At 40.9% G+C, this 14581-nt stretch overlaps 1 protein-coding gene and 1 long non-coding RNA gene across 3 annotated transcripts in view; both read left to right on the top strand.

The window, feature by feature from the left end:
• ksr2 (kinase suppressor of ras 2) overlaps nucleotides 1-14581 on the top strand; it is a 163558-nt gene that overhangs the window by 57912 nt on the left and 91065 nt on the right. The gene's annotated exons all lie outside the window — the stretch shown is intronic.
• On the top strand, nucleotides 3463-4691 carry LOC121585213. The gene is made up of 3 exons (XR_006003819.2): nucleotides 3463-3566; nucleotides 4176-4245; nucleotides 4400-4691. It is a non-coding gene; the product is annotated as an uncharacterized LOC121585213 (long non-coding RNA).

The following is a 14581-nucleotide window of genomic DNA, read 5'->3' on the forward strand; positions in this document are numbered from 1 at the left end:
TCCTCTCTCCCAGATGGCCGTAGCCCACTCCAACGCCCATCCGGTCAGCAGGGAAATAACCGTGGCAACGTTGGACCTCTCGGTGGTGGGGGCTCCAATCTGATGAGTGAAATAGAGGGAGCACTGAAGTAGGAAGCCATGGCATTTGGATGGAGACCCATCATATTTGTCCGGGAGGGACAAACGGGCATCACTACCTGGGCGGAATGTTGGATGGGCTGGGTTGCTGGCTCGACTTGTGGTAGAGAATCCTCCGCTTGTTGGAGGTGACGCCCCTCAGGGAATGTCGAGACGTTGAAGAACGCGGAGGACCTCATCCATAGCCGTCCCCAGTTGTGCCAGCTGGTCATGGTGTTGGCGAAGTAGGTGTCCCTGTTCGCTGACCATCTGGGAGATGTCCTGATTAACTGCTACTTCCATTTGTTAAGGCAGTATTCTGTAACGTCGATGCAGGGAGTCAGGAAGCAGGTGCAGTTAGTGAGTTTAATAATAATGAACATAGAACGATACAAAACAAGAGAAACGTCTGACAAGGAAACATAAGCAGTACTACCTGATAACTGATAACAAAAGAGTTCTATGTAAAGCGTAAGTAATCAGGGAGTAATGAAGTCCAGGTGGGACTGATGATGAGACGCAGGTGTGCGTAAAGACGGGTTGCCAGGACCGGTGGTTAGTAGACCGGCGACATCGCGCGCCGGGGAGCGGGAGTAGACGTGTCAACCAATCTACACACAATACCCCATAATGACAAAGCAAAAACAGGTTTTTAGAAATGTTTGCACATTTCTTTTCTCCAAATGAAAAAAGACTGCAGATCTCGCTTCAGGAAAACCTGGTCATGTACCAAACTGTTGTCAGATAACACAATGCCCCATTGGCCCAAATGCTCATCATCGGCTCACTTCCCTTCACTCCTTTGATTCTACACACAGCTAACTCCAGTAATAATAAAAATAATTAATTGTATTTATATAGCACCTTTTTACCAACTGAGGTACACAAAGGGCTTTACATACAGTGTATTCGGAAAGTATTCAGACCCTTTGACTTTTTCCACATTTTCTTACGTTACAGGCTTATTCTAACATTTATTAAATTGTTGTTTTTCCTCATAAATCTACACACAATACCACATAATGACAAAGCAAAAACAGGTTTTTAGACATTTTTGCAAATACATAAAAAAAAAAAAGAAGGAAATATAATATTTACATAAGTATTCATACCCTTTACTCAGTACTTTGCACCTTTGGCAGCGATTACAGCCTTGAGTCTTCTTGGGCATGACGCTACAAGCTTGGCACACCTGTATTTGGGGAGTTTCTCCCATTCTTCTCTGCAGATCACCATCATTAAGTTTGCTGACGACACAACAGTGGTAGGCCTGATCACCGACAACGATGAGACAGCCTATAGGGAGGAGGTCAGAGACCTGGCAGTGTGGTGCCAGGACAACAACCTCTCCCTCAATGTGAGCAAGACAAAGGAGCTGATCGTGGACTACAGGCCCCCATTAAACATCGACGGGGCTGTAGTGGAGCAGGTCGAGAAAGTCCACATCACCAACAAACGATCATGGTCCAAGCACACCAAGACAGTCATGAAGAGGGCACGTCAACACCTTTTCCCCCTCAGGAGACTTGGCATGTACCCTTGAGCAAGGCAGTTCGCCCTAATTGCTCTGGGGTTGCTGTTGATAATGGCTGACCCTGGCTGTGACCATACTCTCCGAGGGTGTCTCGGGGAGAGTTGGGAGATGCAACAAACGCATGGAATAGGACAAATATAAGCACCCACCAAATTAAGTGTTGAGAATGACAAGGCTGTAGTCTCATGCCAAAACAATTTTAGAGTTTGGCTTAAATTAGAAGAAGTCTAATTAGCTAGTTTGATATTCATTCGGTATGCACTGTCTCAAAAACAGTCATTCAATTTGTTAGTAAAAAAAAATGACAAAAAAAAGTAATTGGCTAGCTTTTTCAATGATTTGATAATTGGTATTATGGAAGGAACGTTGCTAGACTGGCTCGTCTCCTTCTGATTGAATTTATATATTTGCATGTCTTGAGGGACAGTTAGGAAAATGTGTCTTGTTTGGGCAATTGATCATGAATATGTCTAGTTTGGGTAAGTGGACCATGAATTTCATGGTGGCGTAATGAGAATAGAATACATATAATATGTCTCTCATCAATCACCCACAGGCCAATTAGAAAGGATTCATGTAATCCACCTGCTTGATACAGTAATCAGTTGTAGTCAATTAATCAGTTGTAATTCTGTCTCTCGTCTATCATTCTCTTTCTCTCGCTCTCTCTCTTTCTTCCTCCTTCTGTCTCGCGCTCTCTCTCTCTCGCTCTCTCTCTCTCTCTCTCTCTTGCATGCACACAAAATCAATTAAGTCAACATTTACTGGTTTCATTTTTCACACAATGAACAGGGCTTACCTGCATGATTAGCTCAGCAAATCTCTATTCTGTACATACTCAGTCAAGGAACAGAGTAGAACTGCTGTACTCTAAGGGTTAGTTCGTTACAGAAACCACACCATTACCCATGCCTCAGCCAACTAACTAACTCCACTCCACCCACATATGGTATGTGTGTGCACAAAAATGTAAATAAATTCACTTTGTCGACACAAGTGTCTTAGATAACTACCGCCACTTAAACTTTAGCGTCCTAGGAGCAGGAGTAGCCACGTGCAGTGTAAGCGGCCATTAATTTTGCTTACGTTGCCTCTCTTGTCTCGTTGCCCTTTTCAAAGCGAGTGTCTCTCTCAGCTTAAGTGGTAACGAATTAGGCTTCTTCGCTATGCCAATGATGAGCAACTTGTGTTGTGGAAAAGGCCACAGAGTTTTCTCATGGAGCCATCGAGTTGAGTCACATCGGGCTCTGACACAGACTAAAGTGCTCTCCAGAACTGTTGTGCTGTGTTTGTGTGTCTTTGTCTACGGGTCAAAACTTTGTTGGTGTATCGCTTTGGGATGACTAAAATGACTAAAATGACTAAAATGTAAATGTAATGTAAATGGATAATGATGACAACAGAACCCTGTAAGTTTGTATTTTGAATTTCATGGTCGCACATTGAGATTCATCATGGCAAATACGATTTTCTCAAGCTTGTGATGTGTTAAAAATTTAACAATGGTCACAAACTTGTAACTTGACATTTGAATACATTCAATAACTCCATTTACGACTATGAATATTCTGCTGTGAATCAAAAGTACACTTACAGATTTTTTTTTATCTGCGCACGCTTCGAGTTATGTCCCTGCTGTCACGTTACCAAGAGATTTGTAAGCTTATAAAAAGTTTTGTAAATTTGTAGAAAGAGATTCGCAAGTTAAAAAAAAAGTGGATTGAGCAGCTTTGGGGGCAGTACCTTTTACTCCTGACCATTCAGCCAAAACCACATCCGCCTATTGCTGCAACCATTGGCTGGATTGTTCCATCAATCAAATCTCAGGCAGTAGCTTGAAGAGCAGAAGATAAGTTATTTCTACAAAGTCACATTACTCGGCTTGAAGTGCTAGAATAAAATGATCTACTTGAAGGTAATCATCTCTTTTATGTGTGTACATCGATTTTTTTTTGTGAAAAGACCTGACAGTAGTTTTTATCTTGTGAAATATAAAATGGTACATTTCAGACGAACTCCATTGACGGCAGCTAAGTTAACGTTAGCTATCTGGCTTCTGACATTCATCCTAGCTTTACTATGAACTGGCTAGCTTTATCAGGCAGCTTTAGATGCGAGGGGAAAACAAATATATTTGCTAGTTAACCATCTGATTGATAAAGTTGATATAAATGCCATTAGCTAGCTGTCAACATGTAGCTAGCTAAATTGAAACTGCTGGGGGGATAACTCCCACCAACAGCACTGTAGAAAATAAAACTATATTTGCTAGCTATATTTTAAAGACTTGTTACTGACTTTTGAAGACTATTGTCAAACTACTTTGTTCCACTGCCTGTTTATTGAATAATTGGTGACTGAAAAAGTTGGCAAGAAAAATGCCCATCCTGCAAATAGGCTGTATTGTTTTGGTATAAATTGGCTGAATAGGCTTGTTAACATTTACATAAGTGTTTAATTAGCCTAGTTAGCCAAATTACTGACTGACTAGAACTATTATTATTAATGTTTTATTGCATTTCAGGTGGAGGGGGAGTAAGATCACTAGAAAGCAGATTGCTGCCAGACAACCACAGGACCCTAGAGGAATTAAAGTAAATGCTTATGAACTGAATATTGTGTGAATTATCCATTTATATCAATGACACTAGCAAAATGGTTGGATTGTTCAGCAACATGTGCAGTAAATGCTAACACGGCTTTGGTGATGAGAGGTACATAATGTATTTATTGTCATCTCAACATCAGGCATGCTGTGACATGGGCCTGGTGACACATCTGCTTCCAGCTGCCTGACTGAATACTGGGGCATTCAGTGGTACTTTATCTGACATTACAGCAAGTGTCCTTATCTTTGTCTCGTAGCCATTTAACATGTCAACATGTATTTTATGTAACCATTCATTCATACAAACTTCTACGGACACAATAACTGACTTATATTCACTTGTCTAATTGTCCTATTCTTCAGGCTTGTCTGGAATATATATACATAGTGTAGTTGGCACACCTGTGTGATGTCTTATATGCATGAATAAAAATTTATTCACCCTGGACATGAGCCTTGCATTGAATTTAGACCTTTTGGAGTCAAGCACCAAGTGTTGTCTTGATGTAGAATGTCTACATGTTTTTTGATGTTCAAGTTACCATAGAAGTTTAGTAAAAATGTGAAGAACAACAGGCCATGAAAAATGTATTGTTTTGAAAAATGAACACGAGTAGTTTATACAACTTTATTGCATTTGGTGGTCATCCCCCAAATTTGGCCGTTGATGTGCTGCTCTACAGATATCTACACTCACCTGGGGATAGGTGGATGTTAGTTTGTCTGGGAGACTTTTAGAGGGAGGAAATAGCATGAGTTCTGGAGTAAGTACAGTCAATCCAACCAGTGGCCCTGGATAATATGCTATATGTCATCACACAGACAGACGGCCATAGTGAAGGAGGTTTATATAGTGCATAAAATATATTACTACCAGTGGAGCTTACTTCTCTGTGCTCTGGAGAGATCACATGTAGTTGGTCAGAAGGCTCTGGAGGTCCTTGGAATATTCTCTCTAGCACCTGTAGAGAGATGGATAGAGGTACTGAATGCAATTGAGAGAGAGTTAACATAGTTGATTATTGAGGACTATAAGGGTGCCTTCCAATCAGACAAATGGATGCATAAAAGACACAGCACCTCAATGGCTTTCAAAGGGAGGAGTGTGTTGGGGAAGAGGCTTGTGTTGTGCTGTCTGTCAGAAAAGTTGCAAAGACTATCCTTCAACCAATTAAAAACGTAGAAGTGTTTTTCCCTGACCAAACAGCTGTGTTGGACATGCGTTTCATGCATTTTGGTTTGAAGGCAGCCTTACTCTGTGGTTGAACTTGTATCATCATGTCTGTAACTTCACTCTCCCGCCCCTAAGCCCTCACCCCTGACCTCTCATTGGCCCAGGGCTTCCTGCCAAACCCTCTAATCAGTCTCTTTGACAGGGAGTTACTCCAGGAGTAGTCAGATTTATGGTGCATAGGGCTTCTCCACTCCTCCTGAGAGGAGTATTATATATATATATTAAGAAAATATGCATGACTTTCTGACACTGACGTAGTTATCCATGTCCCTGCTGGTAGCAGGCCTCAATCTAGATGCAGGGAAATGTCCTGCAGGACTCCTACATTGGAATATGGTTGTATCTATCTCCACCAGGCTCCTGGAAATCAGATGACAAACCTGCATAGATTAACAAAATAATGACAGTCACAGTGTTTTTACACAGCCGTGTACAGGTTTGTGTTCCAGCACTTCACTAACACCTCATTAAACTAGCTCTGGTCTAAATTGAACAAAAACTTGCACACAGTTCAGTGCCCTGGGACAGAAATCATCCACGTTTGTATTACTGAATGAGCTTCCCGGGTTACAAGCTTACAATTCTGCATGATAGAAATAGATCCACACATGTTTTTCTCTATCTAACCTTGTGAATAAACTCCAAGAACAAGTTTCAATTTAGGTAGCTAGCTTGCTAATGGCATTTATATCAACTTTATCAATCAGATGGTTAACTAGCGAATATTATATTTGTTTTTCCCTTGCATCTAAAGCTGCCTGATGAAGCTACCAGTTGATAGTAAAGCTAGGATGACTGTCAGAAGCCAGCTAGCTAGCTAACATTAGCTGCTGTCAATTTTGTCTGAAATGTACCATTATGTTTCACATGTTAAACAAACTACTGTCAAAAATCGATGTACACATATAAAAGAGATGACTACCTTCAAGTAGATTGTTTTATTCTAGTACTTCTGGCCGACGAGTAACGTTGTAACTTTGTAGAAATAATTTCTCTTCTCCTCTTCAAACTACTTCCTGAGATTTGATTGATGGAACAATCCAGCCAATGGTTGCAGCAATATGCGGCTGTGGTTTTGGCTGATTGGTCAGGAGTAAAAGGTCCTGCCTCCAGAGCTGATCAAACCAATTTTTTACTTGCGAATCTCTTTCTACAAATGTACAAAACTGTCAACAAGTTTACAAATCTCTTGGTAACGTGACAACAGTGACACAACTCCGAGCGCATGCAGATTAAAAATATGCAAATGTATCATAGTCGTAAATGGACCTCTAATAATTCTGAAAATAAATGACGGTTGCAAATCTTCTTGAATGTATTCAAATGTCAAGTTACAAGTTTGTGACGTTGTTACATTTTTCACCCATCATGATACAAGCTTTGCGAAATTAAATTACACATTTGTGAATCGTACTTGCAACCACGAATCTCAATGTGCTACCACGAAATTCAAATTACAAACTCACACAGTTCAGTCATCATTATTATCCCATATATCACTGAAAAGCGTCATTAAAAGTTAACTTTGGGGAGTGGCAAACAGTGAGCACTGAGCAAACATTCACCTTCTCTCCTTTTTTTGTCCAGCTGTGATAGATAAATGGGCTAACCCCATTTAGTCGTTTGGTTGATTGTTTGTTCGATAGGCTGTTGGTCGACGGAGATTTCTTTAGTCGAGCAGTAGCAACAGGTGTAGACCTTACAGTGAAATGCTTACTTAGAAGCCCTTAACCAACAATGCAGTTTTTTAAGAAAAAAATAAGTTAAATAAAAAATAGCTTGAGGTCATTTAGGACATACTGCAGATCGCAAAAATATCCTAATGATTTTGATCACACTTCCTCAATTCAAATAGTATGGCGACACTATACAAAAGATGGTTTGGTTTGGTTCAGAAACTGGGGAACCAAGCTCGAGTTATCAGTGTCCCCCTATCACCTGGATATGTTGAAATACTGTATCTTCACGCCTAGAATAAAAACCTCCAGGCTTCCGTCGTAACTGTCAATGTATAATAAAAAATAATAAAATAATTACAGGGGGCAGTTTGGAAAAAAACTAATCCCGTCCGTATTGACATTCTGGAGTAATAATGACATAACTAACGTTCTCTAGTAATACTAGTCCCGTGCGAATAGGTCTTTGGTCACGTGCATGCGATGCATACATGTGTCATGTAAAGAGAGCAAGGGTTGAGGGAATAGGGAATGTTTTTCCTAAACAAATGAGGGATTTCGGTAACAGAACTTTTCAGTCAAAAATGGCTGTAATTATGTTGCAGCTTTAGCAACACAGACAGCGCGATAAACACTTCGATGTTCTGTGGTGGTTGCTGCAGCAGGGAGGAGAGAGAGACAATGGGTGCTAGTCACAGTCACTTGCTGTCTTTTTTTTTTTTACACAGCACAGCAAGTCTGAGTCCAAGTCTGAGTCTGAGTCCAAGTCAAATCAATTGCTGGTCGGACTCCCTCTAGTCATTTGTGTGTCTTAATTATTTAATCAAACAGTGTGCTTAAAGCATCAGACAAGCTCAGTGAATATAGTTGATTTGATTAAAACACATAGGATGTGTCAATATATGGAAAAATACCTGTTTTAAAATTTTTGAAAGAACATAAATATTTTTTGGGGGTCGGGGACAGCCCTAGTTAGATGTGCATAAATACTTTGAAGTGTTTGTTTAATCTTAGACCTATGAGGGAAAGGCCAGAGAGTTTCTCATCAATCTCTTCCCATGAGAAACTGCTCCAGAAGGGTGTGACAATTACCTTTACCTCAGTTTTCTTTTCTCCTCCATTTTTCTTTTCACCATAATTCCATATAATGCTTCTTTATGAAAGTTCCTATAAGCCTCTCCTCCTCACACTTCTCTCCGCCTTAGAGGTGAATGTTAAGCGCTTTCTTATTGAATTTGATGTTTGCTAATAAATCACGCAGCACTGGGTGGGAGGGAAGGGAGGAGGGAGGGAGAGGAGGCATGAGGGAGAGGGGGTGGCAGGGAGAGGGGGAGGCAGGGTAGGCTATGATTCACCAAGTCTGTGCCTTCTTTCAGGGTAATTCCACCATGGACAACTTGAGGGGAGAAATGTGCATCTATTCCATGGCCATTTTGAATGTTTGCTTTAATTCAAATGTCTTATAGATGATATATTTCTCATCTATTTCCCCCCCTCTCTCTTTCTCCCTGTCTCCCTCTCCTCATGCATGTCTTCCTGGGTTTTTTGTTGAATTGTTTGTTTACTGTGATCTGTGGAATCCCCCAGTTCAGCCTGAATTGTATATATTTATTGGATTTCTGTTCAGTGACGCCAAGGGAACTGTATACCCAGGGATGGAGATAGCCAAAATACGATCTCTACTCTGTCAGATGCTCTAGGTGGAGAGGGAAATACACAGTCACCTGAATAACTGACGTATCAGAGGATATAATGTGGTGATGTGCAACAGCTGTTCTAGTGGTGGAAAAAGTACTCAATTGTCATACTTGAGTAAAAGTAAAGATACATTAATAGAAAATAACTCAAGTAAAAGTAAAAGTCACCCAGTAAAATACTAGTTGAATAAAAGTCTAAAATTATATGGTACAGTGGTGGAAAAAGTACTCAAACGTCATACTACAAGTACAAGTAAAAAGTACAAGTAAATGCTATACATCAAATTCATTATATTAAGCAAACCAGACGGCAGAATTGTATTATTTTATTTATTTATGGACAAACAGGGGCACACTCCAACACTCAGACATCATTTATAAACGCAACATTTATGTTTAGTGTCACGAGAATTTTGTTATCTCAATGGTTGAAGTCAAACACTTCTTAAATCTTTGAATAATTCCCAGAGTTGTAAATCTCTAGTTTAAATAAATTAAACAAAGACCCCTTTCTGCAATGGTCAGCCTTTATTCATGAGAGCGCTCTGCCACAAAATTGACGTACAATATTTTTATACACACACGTCAGTGGAAAAATCCCAACCCGGCGGGCTGTATTTTTCCACTGTACACATCTCGTAAGCTCACACCTGGGTTTAGCTCATGTGGTTATCCTCTGCTCTCCTGACCATCAGGTCACACACACACACACACACACTCACATGTTCTTATCATAGTCTACTCCTTGCTCGGGCAGGCTGCATTTTTTCTCTACTCCCATACATAGTTATCTCACAATATCCTGCAAGCCTTTCACTCCCCTTCCCTGTGTGTTTTTGGAACCGGTCTCCTGTTATTGGTTTCAATTGTTTTGCACTTCTGCTTGCCTAATTACAAGACACAAATACTCTGTTGCTGGGCAAATATGCATCTTATATAAACACATTTGATTAACTTTCTAAGTTCTAGTCTACTAATAGTCATACATTATTAGTTTAACTGAGGGTGTGACATTTTAGTAATATCTTACTCACACATTTCTTTATCATTTAGTGAGTCCGCCAGATCAGAGGCAGTAGGGATGACAATGCGTTCTATTGATAGGTGCGTGAATTGGACCATAAATCTGTCCTGCCTGAGCATTCGAAATGTAGTACTTTTAGTACTATGTATGGGAATAAAAAGTATATATTTTATTTAGGAATGTAGTGAAGTAAAAGTACAAGTTGTCAAATATATAAATAGTAATGCAAAATACAGTTACCTCAAAAAAACGACTTAAGTAGCACTCTAAAATATTTTTACTTAAGGACTTTACACCACTGAACTGTTCTTAAGTTTTTTAATTCCCTTTGGTCTCACTTTGTATATAGGGCGGCAGGTAGCTTAGTGGTTAAGAGCGTTGTGCCAGTAACCGAAAGGTCGCTGGTTCTAATCCCCGAGCCGACTATTTGAAAAATGTGTCTGTGCTCTTGAGCAAGGCACTTAACCCTAATTGCTCATGTAAGTCGCTCTGGATAAGAGCGTCTGCTAAATGACTAAAAATGTAAATATTATAACAGTGGAAATACCATGTTATTATATATTACTTTGCTGTTACATTGTACTTACAAAGGTATTGTTCATGGTATATAGTTTATTTCATATTTACATTTAAATTTTTGTCATTTAGCAGACGCTCTTATCCAGAGCGACTTACAGGAGCAATTAGGGTTAAGTGCCTTGCTCAAGGGCACATCGACAGATTTTTCACCTAGTCGGCTCGGGGATTAGAACCAGCGACCTTTCGGTTACTGCCACAACGCTCTTAACCACTAAGCTACCTGCCGCCCTATATAAAGTGCAAACACAGTTCCTGTGTGGAAAAAGAAGCTCTAAATTCGCAGAGACAGATTTATGAAATGATCTCCATCTCCTAACACCAATAAGGCTATGTGTTAATGTTGTTGAATAGTCAATGCCTCCCATTAGAATACAGATCAGAGCTACATCTATTCCCTGGACAGACACATTGATGCTTTAACACCTGACCCCTGACCTCCTGGTTTATTAGTGACACACAACACTGCTATTTTGTCTGCCCGTAATACCCTTAAAGAAGACATTCACAGTGCATAAAGACACATCACGTCAGGAGGAGCAGCTTCATGGGCGGACTTAAGGCGTATGTATGTGTATATTGTATGTGTGTGTATATTGTATGTGTGTGTATATTGTATGTGTGTGTCTTCTTCCCTCTCTGCTCCTCTTGGCTCTCAAGGAAAGCTCATCCATGTTAATCAGGTCTCTCCGGCTCCCTGCCATTAATGACGAGTCAGGAGAAAAGGGGTGTCCGCAGGCGCACACACACAACCTAATGCCCCTCTCAGTGAATCCAGCGGTAATGAGTGCTCAGATGCCTGCCTGCACCACACCAGAAAATTGGAGGCATGATTCTGAATTTATATGAGTATTTAGTAGTGCAAAGCAGAGGCTGTGCCGGACCGAATGCCATTGTTGCATAATTGATTTATTAAGGGGTGAGGGGGGATGAGCGGGGGCCAGTGGGGGTTTGGGTGGGTGTTGAGATGACTCTTGAGACCCCCCAGGGTGGAGATGTCATGTTCGTTGAAAGACGGGACAGACCAAGGCGCAGCGTGATATACGTACATGTTTATTAACGTAATAAACACACGACAATACAATAAACCAACGACACGTGAAGTCCTAAGGTAACACACAACAAACCTTATACGGAACAAGATCCCACAACCCACTAGTGCCAATAGGCTGCCTAAGTATGGTCCCCAATCAGAGACAACGAGCGACAGCTGCCTCTGATTGGGAACCACACCGGCCAACATAGAACTACACATACTAGAATACAAACATAGAAAACGCACAACAAAGAATATACACACCCTGACTCAACATTTAAGCGTCCCCTGAGTCAGGGCGTGACAGGAGAGTAGTAAGAGAGAGCATTTAGAGGCAATGCAGGGGGTTTGATAACCTGCCTACGTTCAGTGTTGAGTTTAATTAATTTTTCACAGCCGACGACCAAGACATAAAGTCTTTCTGCAATTTCTCTTGAAGACCATAGGTGAGATTTATCACCGATGTGTGCTTTTGTATTGAAATCATCTCAGAGAGTTTTACGGAGTCATTTTCATTTGGTTTTGGTTCAATATTTCGCAGACCCTTTGTTCCTCTGGTTAGTCTCTGCTCTACTGTTCTCCGTTCCCTTTACCACGGTCCTAAAGCACCACTGAAGGAACACGGCTATGGGCCAAATTGCTTTTCTTGTATCCAGCAGCATTGTTTAAAATTAAGGTTTGCTCATACAAGGATTGAGGTATGGTTTCATTTTGAAATAATGGGAAAATAAATGTGGATCTAGATAGGTAGAGCTCTGAGTTTAAAGCCGTTCTCTTCTCACTCGCTTCTCCCGCTGGGACTGTTGGGGATATTGACACACACACACGTACACACAGACACACACACACACCTCTAACAGGGGATCACCCTCTGAAATTAGTTAGACTGTCTCTGTGTTATTGAAGATAGTGATAGAGAGTGTGGGCTTGTGTGTGATTAGACCATGAAAGCATATTCGTTTAGGCACCAGCCTAGTGTGCCAGACACTGTCATGTTTGGTGTTTGAAAGTGTGTCTGTTTCAGTAATATCATCTTGCTGATGGACTAACTACGACGCTTTGATTTTCTGTGTGATCAAACAGTTTCAGGATTAACCAAAGATGATTTGTGTAAATTCATTTTATCCACAGAAAAAGATCCCACATTGTCTAGCGTATTTAGTTATGTCGACATTTGGAAAGTTTACCGTTTCCATCAGGCCTGTTTAGGTGCGCGAGGAATAGAGAAAATGCAGAGCGTGTTAAGCTTTCCTGAATTACTGAGCATGTGTGTCCACATTAATATAGGACGACTTGGAAGAATGATGATCCACAACAGTATCAGAAGTAAAAATACAGCCAGACTGGCCTGCTATCGTGCCTTTCTAGAACTTATGAACTGTAGATAGTAGACCTGCAAATTATCCAAATGAAATGGAACACTTAAATCACAGGGCTTTTGCGCCATTATTCAAATGACATTTTCATTGCAGCCTAGAGTAGAATTTTGTACTCACTTGAAAACAATAATGCAATTATTCATTGCATTGTGGTGTTGTAGGCTAGTCTAGGTAGGATAATTGTGTTGTCCCTAAACAAGATCAATAGGGGAGCTTTTTGAGCTGCGTGTCTCATGTCTTCACTGTTCTTTAACGCGCCTGGCCTCTCAACTGCCTATAAGCTATTCCTGTTTGTTCTTGTGGATTCATATAGAAAATCTATGCAGCTTTGAATGCATTTATGTGTGGTATGATTGCTAGTTAGCCTATTGCAGATCTGGACAAACGATCCACCTACCACTATTGTCACAATGAATGGTGGATAGAGGGCAGGATAGACAGTTAGACTGGTAGACTATACTGACCTGTGGTATAGAAAAAGTTAGCATACGGAAAAGCGTAGTGCATAAGGGAAGTACCAAAACACCTTGATATAGGGGAGGCGCGTGCAAGCAGATGAGGACATTTGGCTAGGATGGAAGAAATTATATAGGAAAACCAGAGAAAAAACGCACTACCCTCCCCTGGGCACAATAATAAAAAACACACAACCAACCCCCAAAGCACAAAAAGAGTTAGACAACCCTCCCCTATTTCAGACCCCCCCACCCAAGTAAATTTCTAACTTTCCTTTACCATAAAGATACAAAACACATGCTTTAGATGTTCTTGTGAACAGTGTGGCAGCAATTGCAGGTTTATTGAGAAATTTTCTGAGATTTTTTTTTTTTTACAATATCTTCACGGCCCAAGAGGATGAGAACAAGGCTAACTCTGACAGAAATCACATGGCGTCTTTGTAGTGGAAACCACTATATTATCCAGTACAATATTGAAATACCACCCCTCTAACAATGTCTTCTTAATTTGTTATGAATGGGAAACCCACATTACACCAGGAAGTTCATAACTATTTAAAAAGTGAAGTCAGGAAGAGAGAGAGAGAGAGAGGGAGGGGGTTTGGAAAGCACAAGCTGACAGGAGAGGAAGTCCTTGGCATTGTGCTATTCCTCTCTCTTTCTCTCTCTCCCTGTCTTTTTCTCTTTCTTTCTCTCTCTCTTCTCACTCTCTCTTTTTCTGGGCTCACTGCACCTACTGGCTTCACTGCCTGCTGTCACCCCTCCAACATGTTCAGCTTTAAATGCTCTTGTTCCCTGTTTCCCTTCTCTCTCCCGCTCTCCTTATTTCCCCATGCAACCCTACTGAGGGCTGTGTGTCTGTGTTTCACCCACTACAGCCTCTGACAGCTATGACACACACTGGTCCCACAGGGAGAGGATGTCGAGAGAGAGAGAGAGAGAGAGAGAGAGAGAGAGAGAGAGAGAGAGAGAGAGAGAGAGAGAGAGAGAGAGAGAGAGAGAGAGAGAGAGAGAGAGAGAGAGAGAGAGAGAGAGAGAGAGAGAGAGAGAGAGAGAGAGAGAGAGAGAGAGAGAGAGAGAGAGAGAGAGAGAGAGAGAGAGAGAGAGAGAGAGAGAATCACAACAGAATATTGACTATAGATCAGTATGGGAATGATGGCTCACAGTCAGTAGCCCACGTCTGAAGCATTTGCCTCATATATTTTTCATCTAATCTCTCTCCAACCTTTATTAAAGCTGCAT

Source organism: Coregonus clupeaformis, chromosome 16, assembly GCF_020615455.1.
Source record: "Coregonus clupeaformis isolate EN_2021a chromosome 16, ASM2061545v1, whole genome shotgun sequence".
Classification (NCBI taxonomy): Eukaryota; Metazoa; Chordata; class Actinopteri; order Salmoniformes; family Salmonidae; genus Coregonus; species Coregonus clupeaformis.